The sequence below is a fragment of the Schistocerca cancellata genome, chromosome 1 (genome assembly GCF_023864275.1).
Source record: "Schistocerca cancellata isolate TAMUIC-IGC-003103 chromosome 1, iqSchCanc2.1, whole genome shotgun sequence".
In the NCBI taxonomy this organism is placed as follows: Eukaryota; Metazoa; Arthropoda; class Insecta; order Orthoptera; family Acrididae; genus Schistocerca; species Schistocerca cancellata.
In genome coordinates, this window is record NC_064626.1 from 266,016,359 (window position 1) to 266,030,684 (window position 14,326).

Genomic DNA, 14,326 nt, shown 5'->3' on the forward strand with positions numbered 1-14,326 from the left:
TCCGCATCGACTGTGTTCGATATTCTTTCAGCCGGGAAGAGACACTAGCCGCTCCACCTGCCTGTTGTCTCCACACAGCAGCCACGCCGCGCGCAGACAGTTGTCAGGTCCGGCTGACAGTCCCGCAGGACACCAGATCCCTGAGGCCCACGCGCTTGGCTCTTCCCAGGACTCGTTCGTCTCCGTCCAGCACATGACAACCCACCTTTGGGCCCACCCGTGTAGCCACGGCCCCGGCGACGTGCCGCAGGCTGCCCGGCGCTTCCACTACGGCCACGGTGCGGGCCTCCGGTAGACGCTGCTGGCTCCACCAGCTCTGCAGTCACGTGTCTACGCCGACCGCCTTCTCGACGATATTCCATACAAAATGACTCTCTGAAGGCGGGCAAATCAGCCGCGCCGCTCGACTCGACACGATGACGTAATGAAACAGGAGCACTTGTTGGAAGGGGCACCTTGACTTTCACGAGATTTTGCAGTAAGCGGTTTTTCTGTGCTTCAAGGAAAGAAATAGCTAATTGTTTATATCTCCTTCTTTCTTCTTACAATAGCAGAAAGGATTATCTTTGATCCCTATTCGATGTAAGTGGGAAGGAGCTGAACCATGGCGCAGACGCGTTTGCGCGCGTTTTCTGTTCAGCCGAAAGTTTCGAAACCAGGGGTTGCTTCTAATTATTGGTTGAATCCCAGACCTCCACGGCAGATATAAGGGACGCCAATACTTCGTCCATTCTTCACCTGTCAGTCTCTGTAGTACCGTAGCTTATAGACATTGCCGGAGCCGGTGCCTCGAAGATTCATTCTTGCTGGTGCCGAGAGCGGCGCTTTGAACATCGCAACCAATGGAGAACCTCTGGGCCGCTGATCAATGAAGAACGCCAGGACAGTGTTTTAACCGGCGGGTACCCGAGCACTTGCTTTCCAGTTCAATATTTCTTCCAGTTGCTAGTTGGTCTCAAACATTACACCGAATTGTTGATAGGTGGCTCTGCCGTCAAACATTCGGTGTACTTACACAAAGGCCCTTTTTGGGCGTCTGATTATAGCTAGCAACGTCTGCCATCATTTGTAAACGGTGTATAAGTCCTTTGGCACGTGTTGTCGGAGCATTCCCTTAAACGTACGTTGTTGAATAAGAGGCTCCTCTGCAGGCGATCCCTACGTGTTCCCATTTAAAATGCACCTAATCTCTTGCTTACCTGTCCAGATTCCTACGGTGACAGAGCCTTTGACCACCTACCATCCATTTATCTTAAGCAACGAGGACGTAACACGTGGCTTCTCGGAACATAGTGGCTGCCGACTCGCATCGTAGCACTTTCCGAATCGATAAATTGAAATCGTAGGATGACAGACTAACGTTCATAATTTTTGTATGATTTGCAGTATTTGGCTATTGCTTTTACATTTCCAGTTAGGTTTTTAAATAGACTGCAGTACGCTTTTTGAGATCTAATGTAACATCTAGTACAAATTTTATTGTTAAAAGTGTATTACAAAAGGTTGATTAAGACTGGATGGATAGATCAAATAAGATAATGAATCGAATTATGGAGAAACGAAACTTACAGGGTAACTTGACTAAAATATGGGATATATTGATATGTCACATCTTCAGACATCAAGAAATAGCCGGTGATCATGGAGAGAAGTGTGGGGGAGGGGGCTTCAATTATAGAGGGAGACTGAGGCTGGGCTACAGTAAGTAGGTTCAAGTGGATGTGGGTTGCAACAGTTATACAGAAATAAGGGGAACTGCACAGGACAAACTTGCGTGGAGAATGCATTAAACCATATTGAGTTCAGTGGAACACTGTAGTTCATTTTCTGGGACATCCGTGTAACATTCCAGATCCATATTCTCTTCTTGTTAGCCGAAATAGTACTCAATAAAATTTAATGAATTTTATATTGAATCCCAACCCAGCAAAATATTTTCGATTTAGTAACATCTTGACAACTTGCATGTTAAGTTTCACGGCTTATTTCTCAAAGAAGCTTCTCGTTTGGCCTGCGAATCAGAGGATATTACATTATAAAATTAATTTTCCCACAAAAAATAAAGGATACTTGGACTCGATAGTAGGACACCTGTATTATTATTCACCCATGATAACAACTCGCATTCGCCACTTCTCATAACGTTCGCTACACAGCCGTCCTTATTCTGGAATTTGAATAAATATTTTAAAAGAAATGACATACTTCTTTCTCTCTCGTACGTTACATGGTGTTTCAGTCCTGCTAGGGTATCGTACAATGTTCACTGCGATTGGAAGATTAAATCTCCGTTCATGATTCGAAAGGTAAGAGGCCTGTTTATCTCCCCGAGACTCTCGTGACGTATACTTTGGGGGGAAAAGTGCTGAGGAGTTCACCAGCTTCTCGAGAAAGGCACCTTCCTTTCCCACGATTAGAAGATAGTCAAAATACTACACTCCTGGAAATTGAAATAAGAACACCGTGAATTCATTGTCCCAGGAAGGGGAAACTTTATTGACACATTCCTGGGGTCAGATACATCACATGATCACACTGACAGAACCACAGGCACATAGACACAGGCAACAGAGCATGCACAATGTCGGCACTAGTACAGTGTATATCCACCTTTCGCAGCAATGCAGGCTGCTATTCTCCCATGGAGACGATCGTAGAGATGCTGGATGTAGTCCTGTGGAACGGCTTGCCATGCCATTTCCACCTGGCGCCTCAGTTGGACCAGCGTTCGTGCTGGACGTGCAGACCGCGTGAGACGACGCTTCATCCAGTCCCAAACATACTCAATGGGGGACAGATCCGGAGATCTTGCTGGCCAGGGTAGTTGACTTACACCTTCTAGAGCACGTTGGGTGGCACAGGATACATGCGGACGTGCATTGTCCTGTTGGAACAGCAAGTTCCCTTGCCGGTCTAGGAATGGTAGAATGATGGGTTCGATGACGGTTTGGATGTACCGTGCACTATTCAGTGTCCCCTCGACGATCACCAGTGGTGTACGGCCAGTGTAGGAGATCGCTCCCCACACCATGATGCCGGGTGTTGGCCCTGTGTGCCTCGGTCGTATGCAGTCCTGATTGTGGCGCTCACCTGCACGGCGCCAAACACGCATACGACCATCATTGGCACCAAGGCAGAAGCGACTCTCATCGCTGAAGACGACACGTCTCCATTCGTCCCTCCATTCACGCCTGTCGCGACACCACTGGAGGCGGGCTGCACGATGTTGGGGCGTGAGCGGAAGACGGCCTAACGGTGTGCGGGACCGTAGCCCAGCTTCATGGAGACGGTTGCGAATGGTCCTCGCCGATACCCCAGGAGCAAAAGTGTCCCTAATTTACTGGGAAGTGGCGGTGCGGTCCCCTACGGCACTGCGTAGGATCCTACGGTCTTGGCGTGCATCCGTGCGTCGCTGCGTTCCGGTCCCAGGTCGACGGCCACGTGCACCTTCCGCCGTCCACTGGCGACAACATCGATGTACTGTGGAGACCTCACGCCCCACGTGTTGAGCAATTCGGCGGTACGTCCACCCGGCCTCCCGCATGCCCACTATACGCCCTCGCTCAAAGTCCGTCAACTGCACATACGGTTCACGTCCACGCTGTCGCGGCATGCTACCAGTGTTAAAGACTGCGATGGAGCTCCGTATGCCACGGCAAACTGGCTAACACTGACGGCGGCGGTGCACAAATGCTGCGCAGCTAGCGCCATTCGACGGCCAACACCGCGGTTCCTGGTGTGTCCGCTGTGCCGTGCGTGTGATCATTGCTTGTACAGCCCTCTCGCAGTGTCCGGAGCAAGTATGGTGGGTCTGACACACCGGTGTCAATGTGTTCTTTTTTCCATTTCCAGGAGTGTATTTTGGAAGCACCAGCAAAACGAATTAATATATAACCGTAATATAATGGTTCTATGGAGCACATCAAACGAACAATGAAGTCTGCAAATGCAATATAGGGAGCTTGCGATGGAGATAGGCGCTGGAAATAACTCACCCTATACTTGCTCCGTTTTATTTACTTTCTTCTGACTGACTGATTATTAGCGGAACTCGCAGAGTTTCTCGACCGTCAAACCGAACGCGATAATGCCGAACTGCCCTCGAAAGAGTCTGGTGGCGGTATTGCATTAAAATAAATATAAAAATACGGTTCAGTTAATTGAAACTGATTGCTGAAGTGGAAATGTTTCTGACGTATTTTATATTCGCAAAACTTAGATTAAGTAATTTCAAAACTTCCAGAAAATTACAAAATGTAACAGTAAAAAATTCAAGACAGTGTAGAAAAAAATGCTTTTAATCATGTGTATTTCCGTTACATTAGTCTCGAAGTCTATTGCTTTGTTAATTATTTTTACATGCTTTGATTCCTTACTTAATATAATCTCAGTATTCCCGCCAGATATAAAGTGGAAAAAGTATGTCAGTTTAATAGTGTTTAAAATGGTGTTCCAAACTCATTTTGAAGAAAAAATCTCAGTTTTGTGTAGAATCGACTGCTCATTAGGAGGTCACGGAAAAAGACCCGTTTCAATCCATGCGAACAGAGTAGAGCCTTTAATTTTTATTGGCATTAATCCCTCTGTTGCTGTTACCGATATAGTGTAATATCCGTCTTTTCTGCGTCGGTGAAGTATACACTATACGACAGACATTATAATGTTCCATGATGGATTAAAATAGATTTTATATCTCCATAATTGATTTTTCTGCTTCGAACCTGCAAGTAAAGAACACAAATGTATGGGTCGTGTTACTCGAGTCATTGATAGCCGTTGAAATGGTGAGACAACGCTATTTTTTTATTTTTTGAGTCGTAAGTCTTCTGAGTGGTCTGATGCGTCCCGCCACGAATTACTCTCCTCCGCCAACCCCTTCATCTCAGAGTAACACTTGCACCCCACGTCCTCAATTATTTCTTGGATGTATTTCAGTCTCTGTCATCCAACTCAGTTTTCACACCCTACTGCACCCTCTAGTAACATCGAAGTTATTCTTTGATGTCTTAACATATGTCTTTTCATTCTGTCCCTTCTTCTTCTCAGTGTTTACCAAATTTTCCTTTGTTCACTGATTCTGAAGATAACCTCCTCAATCCTTATCGTTTCACCTAATTTTCAATACTCTACTGTATCACCACAACCCAAACGCTTCGAATCTCTTCTGTTCCACTTTTCCCACTGCCCTTGATTCGCTACCATATCATGCTGCGCTCCAAACGGACATTCTCAGAAATTTCTTCCTCAAATTATGGCGTATGCTTGATACTCGTAGACTTCTCTTGATAGGGAATGTGTTCAGTGCCTGTGCTAGAATACTTTTTATGTCCTCCTTGCTTAGTCCATCATGGATTATTTTGGTTCCAAGGTAGCAGAATTCCTTAACTTTTTCTACTTTGTCATCACCAATTTCGATGTTAATTATCTAGCTACTCTCTTCTTATGTTGCTTCTCATTACTTTGGCCTATTTCCGGTTTACTCTCAATCCATATTCTATACTCATTAAACCGTTCTTTTCATTCAGCAAATCCTGTAATTCGCCGGCTGGATTGGCCGAGCGGTTGTAGGTGCTACAGTATGGAACCGCGCCACCGCTACGGTAGCAAGTTCGAATCCTGCCTCGAGCACGGACGTGTGTGAAGTCCTTAAGTTAGTTAGGTTTAAGTAGTTCCAAGTTATAGGGGACTGATGACCTCAGAAGTTAAGTCCCATAGTGTTCAGAGCCATTTTTGAAGATCCTGTAATTCTTCTTCGCTTTCACTGAGGATTGCAATGTCATCAGCGAGTCTTATCAATGATATACTTTCACCATGGATTTTAACCTACTCTTGGACATTTCTTTTATATCCGTCTTTGCTTCTTCGATGTACAGATTGAATAGTAGGGGCGAAAGGCTGTATCCCTGTCTTAGACCCTTTTTTGACCGAGCACTTCGTTCTCGGCCTTCCAGTCTTACGGTTCCTTGCAGGTTCTTGTACATATTGTATATTATTCTTCTTTCCCTATAACTTACTCCCATTTTTTTCCAGAATTTCAAACATCTCGCTTATCCAATGTCGACAAATACTATAGGCGTTCCTTGATTTTTCCCCATTCTTCTGTATATTATTCTTGTCAGCAGATTGTATGCATGAGCTGTTAAGCTGATTGTGCGGTAATTTTCGCTCTTATCGTCCCTGTGTGGATGACGTTTTTCCAAAAGTATGATGGCACCTCGCCAGTCTCATATACTCTAGACACCAACTTGAATAGTCATTTGGTTGCCACCTTCCTCAATGATATAGGATTTCCAGTGGAATATAATATATCCCTTCTGCCTTATTTGATCCCAAGTCTTGCAGAGCTCTTTTAAATTCTCATTCATATACTGTATCACTCTGACTTCTCTGCTTACTTCTGTTTCTTCTTATATCACGTCGTCAGACAGGGCATCCCCCTCACAAAGGTTTTCAATGTACATTTTTCACCTAATCACTCTCTCCTCTCTGTTTAGCGATCGAATTCCCATTGCAGTCTTTATGTCACCATCCTTGGTTTTAACTTGCTTTGACTTCCACATATGCTGAATCAATCACCCGACGATCATTTCTTTCGATTTCTTCACATTTTTCCTGCAGCCATTGAGCCTTGGCGTCTCTGAACTTCCTATTTATTTCATTCCTAAGGGATTTATATTGCTGTATTCCTGTCTTTCCATGAACATGTTTGTACTTCCTTCTTTCGTCGATCAACTGACGTATTTCTTCTGTTACCCAAAGTTTCTTATCAGTTGCCTTCTTGTACCTACGTTTGTCTGTCCAGCATCTGTGCCTGCCCTGTTTGCAGATGCCCGCTCCTCTTCAGATAAACCGCCTACGCTGTTATTTCTTATCGCAGTATCCACATCCTTAGCGAATTTCTAACGCGTATCATCATTTCTCAGTACTCCAGTATCCCAGTTCCTTCCACAGTGATTCTTCCGGCTGATTCTCTTAAACTTCAGTCTATTTTTCATCGTTATCACAGTAAGATCTGAGTCTATATCTAAATCTGGGCACGCCTTACGGTCCAATATCTGATTTCGAAATCTCTGTCTGACTCTGATGTAATCCAGCAGGAATCCCACCGTGTCTTTTTCAAGATTGCCCACCTCCCCCTCTTGTGATCCCTGAACAGAGTATTAGCAATCACCATCTGAAATTTATTGCAGAAATCTATTAGTCTCTCTGCTTCATCTACATCTACATTTATACTCCGCAAGCCACCCAACGGTGTGTGGCGGAGGTCACTTTACGTGCCACTGTCATTACCTCCCTTTCGTGTTCCAGTCGCATATGGTTCGCGGGAAGAACGACTGCCGCAAAAACTCCGTGCGCACTCGAATCTCTCTAATTTTTCATTCGTGATCTCCTAGGGAGGTATAAGAAGGAGGAAGCAATATATTCGGCACCTCATCCAGAAACGCACCCTCTCGAAACCTGGACAGCAAGATACACCGCGATGCTGAGCGCCTCTCTTGCAGAGTCTGCCACTTGAGTTTGCTAAACATCTCCGTAATGCTACCACGGTTACCAAATAACCCTGTGACGAAAAGCGTCGCTCTTCTTTGGATGTTCTCTATCTCCTCTCTCAACCCGACCTGGTACTGATCCCACGCTGACGAGCAATACTCAAGTATAGGTCGAAAGAGTGTTTTGTTGAAGGACTACATTTTCTAAGGACTCTCCCAACGAATCTCAACCTGGTACCCACCTTACCAACAATTAATTTTATATGGTCATTCCACTGCAAATCGTTCCGAACGCATACTCCCAGATATTTTACAGAAGTAATTGCTACCAGTGTTTGTTCCGCTATCATATAATCATACAATAAAAGATCCTTCTTTCTATATATTCGTAATACATTACATTTGTCTATGTTAAGGGTCAATTGCCACTCCCTGCACCAAGTGCCTATCCGCTGCAGATCATCCTGCATTTCGCTGCAATTTTCTAATGCTGCAACTTCTCTGTATACTACAGCATCATCCGCCAAAAGCCGCATGGAACTTCCGACACTATCTACGAGGTCATTTATACAGGGTGAGTCACCTAACATTACCGCTGGATATATTTCGTAAACCACATCAAATACTGACGAATCGATTCCACAGACCGAACGTGAGGAGAGGGGCTAGTGTAATTGGTTAATACAAACCATAAAAAAATGCACGGAATGTTTTTAACACAAACCTACGTTTTTTTAAATGGAACCCCATTAGTTTTGTTAGCACATCTGAACATATAAACAAATACGTAATCAGTGCCGTTTGTTGCATTGTAAAATGTTAATTACATCCGGAGATACTGTAACCTAAAGTTGACGCTTGAGTACCACTCCTCCGCTGTTCGATCGTGTATGTCGGAGAGCACCGAATTACGTAGGGATCCAAAGGGAACGGTGATGGACCTTAGGTACAGAAGAGACTGGAACAGCACATTACGTCCACCACCTTTTATTGGTCTTTTTCACTGACGCACATGTACATTACCATGAGGGGTGAGGTCCACGTTCGACGGGCGTTTCATAGGACGTGGAGGACGCAAAAATTGGCCAGCCCGTTCTCCTGAACTTACACCTCTGGACTTCTTTCTGTGGGGTACGTTAAAGGAGAATGTTTACCGTGATGTGCCTACAACCCCAGTGGATATGAAACAACGTATTGTGGCAGCCTGCGGCGACATTACACCAGATGTACTGCGGCGTGTATGACATTCATTACGCCAGAGATTGCAATCGTGTGCAGCAAATGATAGCCACCACATTGAACATCTATTGGCCTGACATGCCGGGACACAGTCTATTCCACTCCGTAATTGAAAACGGAAACCACGTGTGTACGTGTACCTCATCCCTCATGGTAATGTACATGTGCGTCAGTCGAAAAGGCCAATAAAAAGGTGTTAGCATGTGGACGTAATGTGCTGTTCCAGTCTCTTCTGTACCTAAGGTCCATCACCGTTCTCTTTGGATCCCTACGTAATTCGGTGCTCTCCGATACACACGATCGAACAGCGGAGGAGTGGTACTCAAGCGTCAACTTTAGGTTACAATATCTCCGGATGTAATTAACATTTTACAATGCAACAAACGGCACTGTTTACGTATTTGTTTATATTTTCAGATGTGCTAACAAAACGAACGGGGTTCTATTGAAAAAAACGTAGGTTTGTGTTAAAAAACATACTTCCGTGCATTTTCTTATGGTTTGTATTAACCAATTACACTAGCCCCTCTCCTCACGTTCGGTCTGTGGAATCGATTCGTCAGTATTTGATGTGGTTTACGAAATATATCCAGCGGTAACGTCAGGTGACTCACCCTGTATATATTGTGAAAAGCAATGGTCCCATAACACCCCCCTGCGGCACGCCAGAGGTTACTTTAACGTCTGTAGACGTCTCTCCATTGAGAACAACTTGCTGTGTTCTGTTTGCTAAAAACTCTTCAATCCAGCCACACAGCTGGTCTCATGTACCGTAGGCTCTTACTTTGTTTATCAGGCGACAGTGCGGAACTGTATCGAACGCCTTCCGGAAGTCAAGGAAAATGACATCTACCTGGGAGCCTGTATCTGGTATTTTCTGGGTCTCATGAACAAATAAAGCGAGTTGGGTCTCACACGATAGCTGTTTCTGGAATCCATGTTGATTCCTACAGAGTAGATTCTGGGTTTCCAGAAATGACATGATACGCGAGCAAAAAACATGTTCTAAAATTCTGCAACAGATCGATGTCAGAGAGATAGGCCTGTAGTTTTGCGCATCTGCTCGACGAAACCTTCTTGAAAACTGGAACTACCTGTGCTCTTTTCCAATCATTTGGAACCTTCAGTTCCTCTGGAGACTTGCGGTACACGGCTGTTAGAAGGGGGGGGGGGGGGCAAGTTCTTTCGCGTATTCTGTGTAGAATCGAATTGGTATCCTGTCAGGTCCAGTGGACTTTCCTCTGTTGAGTGATTTCAGTTGCTTTTCTATTCTTTGAACACGTATTTCGATGTCAGCCATTTTTTCGTTCGTTCGAGGATTTAGATAAGGAACTGCAGTGCGGTCTTCCTCTGTGAAACAGCTTCGGAAAAAGGTGTTTAGTATTTCAACTTTACGCGTGTCATCCTCTGTTTAATGCCATTATCATCCCAGAGTGTCTGGATGTGCTGTTTCGATCCACTTACTGATTTAACGTAAGACCAGAACTTCCTAGGATTTTCTGTCGAGTCGGTGCATAGAATTTTACTTTCGAATTCACTGAACGCTTCACGCATATCCCTCCTTACGCTAACTTGGACATCGTTTAGCTTCTGTTTGTCTGAAAGGTTTTGGCTGCGATTAAATTTGCAGTGAAGATCTCTTTGCTTTCGCAGTAGTTTCCTAACTTTGTTGTTGAACCACGGTGGGTTTTTCCCGTCCCTCACAGTTTTACTCGGCACGTACCTGTCTAAAACGTATTTTACGATTGCCTTGAACTTTTTTCTTAAACACTCGACATTTTCAGTGTCGGAACAGAAATTTTCGTCTTGATCTGTTAGGTAGTTTGAAATCTGCCTCCTATTACTCTTGCTAAACAGATAAACCTTCCTCCCTTTTTTATATTCCTATTTACTTCCATATTCAGGGATGCTGCAACGGCCTTGTGATCAATGATTCCCTGTTCTGCGCTTACGGAGTCGAAAAGTTCGGGTCTCAGAGTTATTAGTAGGTCCATGTTGTCATCTCCACGAGTCGGTTCTCTGTTTAATTGCTCCAGGTAATTTTCGGATAGTGTACTCAGTAAAATGACACTTGATGCTCTGTCCCTACCACCCGTCCTAAACATCTGAGTGTCCCAGTGTATATCTGGTAAATTGAAATCTCCACCAAAGACCATAACATGCTGAGAATATTTGTGTGAAATGTATCCCAGATTTTCTCTCAGTTGTTCTGTTCGGGAGGTCGGTAAAAGGAGCCAATTATTATCCTAGCTCGGATGTTGAGTATGACCTCCACCCATAATAATTCACAAGAACTATCCACTTCTATTTCACTACAGGCTAAACTACTACTAACACCGACAAACAGGCCACCACCGGTTGCATGCAATCTATCCTTTCTAAACACCGTCTGTGCCTTTGCAAAAATTTCGGCAGAATTTATCTCTGGCTTCAGCTTCGGTGCTTTCTATCAGAGCTTGAAGTTCCAGTACTTTACCAACGCAGCTTCGACAGTTTACAATTACAATACCGATTGCTGCTTGGTCCCCGCTTGTCCTGACTTTGGCCCGCACCCTTTGAGGCTATTGCCCTTTCTGTACTTGCCATCTAACCTAAAAAACCGCCCAGTCCACGCCACACAACCCCTGCTACCCGTGTAGCCGCCTGCTGTATGTAGTGGACTCCTGACCTATCCAGCGGAACCCAAAACCCCACTACCCTATGGCGCAAGTCGAGGAATCTGGAGCCCACACGGTCGCAGAACCGTCCCAGCCTCTGATTCAGACCCTCCACTCGGCAGTCAGTCCTGTCGACGATGCTGCAGATGAGCTCTGCTTTCATCCCCCTAGCGAGACTGGCAGTCTTCACCAAATCAGATAGCCGCCGGAAGCCACGGAGGATTTCCTCCGATCCATAGCGACACACATCACTGGTGCCGACATGAGCGACCACCTGCAGATGGGTGCACCCTGTACCCTTCATGGCACCTCCTTTCTCATGCCTACCATCCCATTTTCTCCCGCAACCCTTTCTTCCGTTCCTTCCCATACAACCGCGCTCCTATTACCACACTATTAGATTTCCAACTGTCTTTAGGCACTGAATCACCCGTTCAGCATCGTCATATACTGTCTCTGTCTCTTCATCTACTACTTGCGACGTCGGCATATATATATCTGAACCATCATTGTCGGTGTTGGTTTGTTGTAGCACTTATGAGACTGATCTGTTCACAGTAACTCACTTTAAGCCCTATCTCCCTATTCATAACAAACCCTGCTCCCATTATATCATCTTCTGCTGCTCTTGATATTACCGTATATTTGTCTGATCAAAAATCCTCATTTTTTTCAGTTCACTGGCCCCCACTACACCTAGATTGGACCTATGAATTGCTCTTTTCATATTTTCTAACTTTCCTACTACGTTCAAACTTCGGGCATTCCACGCTCCGACTTGTTGAATGTAATCCCTTCGTTAGTTATTGCATCTTTTTCTCGTGGTCACCTCCCCCTTCGCAGTCCCCTCCCGGAGATCTGAATGGGAGACTAATCCAAAATCTTTTGCCAGTTGAGACATCATCATGACAGTTTTTCAATTATAGGCCACATGTCCTCTAGGTACACATTATACTTTTTTAATGCAGTGCTTTCCATTGCCTTCTCCATCCTCATGCCGTTGATCATTGCTGATTCATCCGTCTTTTAGGGACAGTTTCTCACCTCAAGGGCAAGGGAGTGCGTTGAACATCCGTCTGCTCCCCTGCTGCAGCCCTATAAGGAAGTTATTTTTAAACTGTTTCTGGATCGTAATGTAGCACCTTATTCCTGACAGTGCCAAATAAACCAAAATCGCTGTAGCACAGCAAAAATAGTTACGGCCATAAGCGGTAAATGATATCACTTAAGGAATTTATAAAGTCTGTGGACCCTATTACAAGATGAATTTCAAAACGTGGTTTTAGGTTACAAACATTCGTAAAATCATAGACTTAATTTCAGCGTTCACTCGCTCACTCGCTCCAGCGAACTTTCTTGACAGCCTCTCTCACTATTATTTCTACCTTTCTCAAATTCATGATTTTTTCCTATCCGGTTTCTGCTAACACAATTCCAAAGGAACTATTTTTTTTAATATTATTCACATTCTGAATTTCTGGTAGTTCTACTGATTCTCTTACCGTTCTTTTGTTAGTCTGGGCTACTAAAGGAACACATGAAATAACTTATGACCTCTTTCGTTTCTTCTTTCTTTGCAGTGATTTTTCATTCTTTCCCTATGTTTTTCTCTTCTTTGTCCTGTCCCTATTACACCCATTTTTTCTTTGTTTTCTCCTGGCAGTCCTTGAAACTTTTTATTTTTGCCCTTATATCTTTGTCCTATTTATTCCTGCTTTAAGTCCTTGATCCACGTCATTAATGTTTTTGGGCATGTGTAAACACAGTTAAAAATTCCTTTTGTTATTCTTTTTCCATGTAACCTTTTGACATGGCCATAGAATACAACTCTTCTCTTCTACATTTAATGTAATATTTATTCTATTTTTTTAGAAACTGTTAATTACTTCTTAATTTCTAGTTCCCATTGTCATTTTGGTTCCGAGATTTTATCGATTATTTTCCTTCCTCTGTTTTCTATTTCACCTGATTGTTGGGATTTATTTAACGAAATGCATTTTGAAGCACAAAGGCTCTCTGTTCTAATGACCTTGTTGTTTTGCCAGAGTTTTGCGTCCATGGAAATAGATTTCTTGTTACACAGGGCTAGTGTTAATTGAAATTCCACTTCCACATTCCTTGCCCTAGCTAACTTAGCTTCTTTGTCCAGAGCACTTGGTTGTATTATTTCACTTGGATATTTAATTTTTGTAGCATTTCTATTCGTCCATAAGCAGTTTCCACGTATTTCGAAGCCTCTTCTGCATCAGTCATTACTCCTCTTCTTCAAAAAAATGTACATAGGCCTGCGTTTGAAGCTGCCTCTTGTGGAAGATTTATCTGCATTTTTGCATCTTCTGTTGATTCAGCTAAGAAGACAAAATCGTCTACAAAAGCGAAACAATCAGTACTCAGATTATCACCTTTTCCCCAGTTATGATTTTTTAAAATTCCATCTTCTTCTGTTGTTTCTTTCCATTTTCTGATTACCTTTTCTAGGACACAACTGAACGGCAGTCGGAACAAACCGTCACATTGTCTTATATCAGTTTTGATCTCAGCGATCTTGGACGTTTCACCAAAAATTTTTTTTATTTAACATTTGTAACTATGTATTTTATGATTGCCACTCATTTGTTGTCAACTGTAAAGTGTTTTAAGGTGTTGAATAACATTTTTATGAAATCGAATCATATTCTGTTTTGAAGCATGCAGATTTAGTGTAAATGCTTTCATTTCTGGTTCTTGTACACACATCAAAAAAAGTTTTGCATCACCCCGGTTCCCAGAACTCCTGAAGAAACACGTTGACCGTGGATATTGTCACAGACACAGTCCCATTGACTGTTCGGAGATGTCACTAAACCCGCCCGAAGATGTAAACAACCATGCACGAGCAGCGCCTATTAGACGGAGGGGGTCCGACAGCCGATCAGTTCCAGACACTCCACCAGGAAGGAA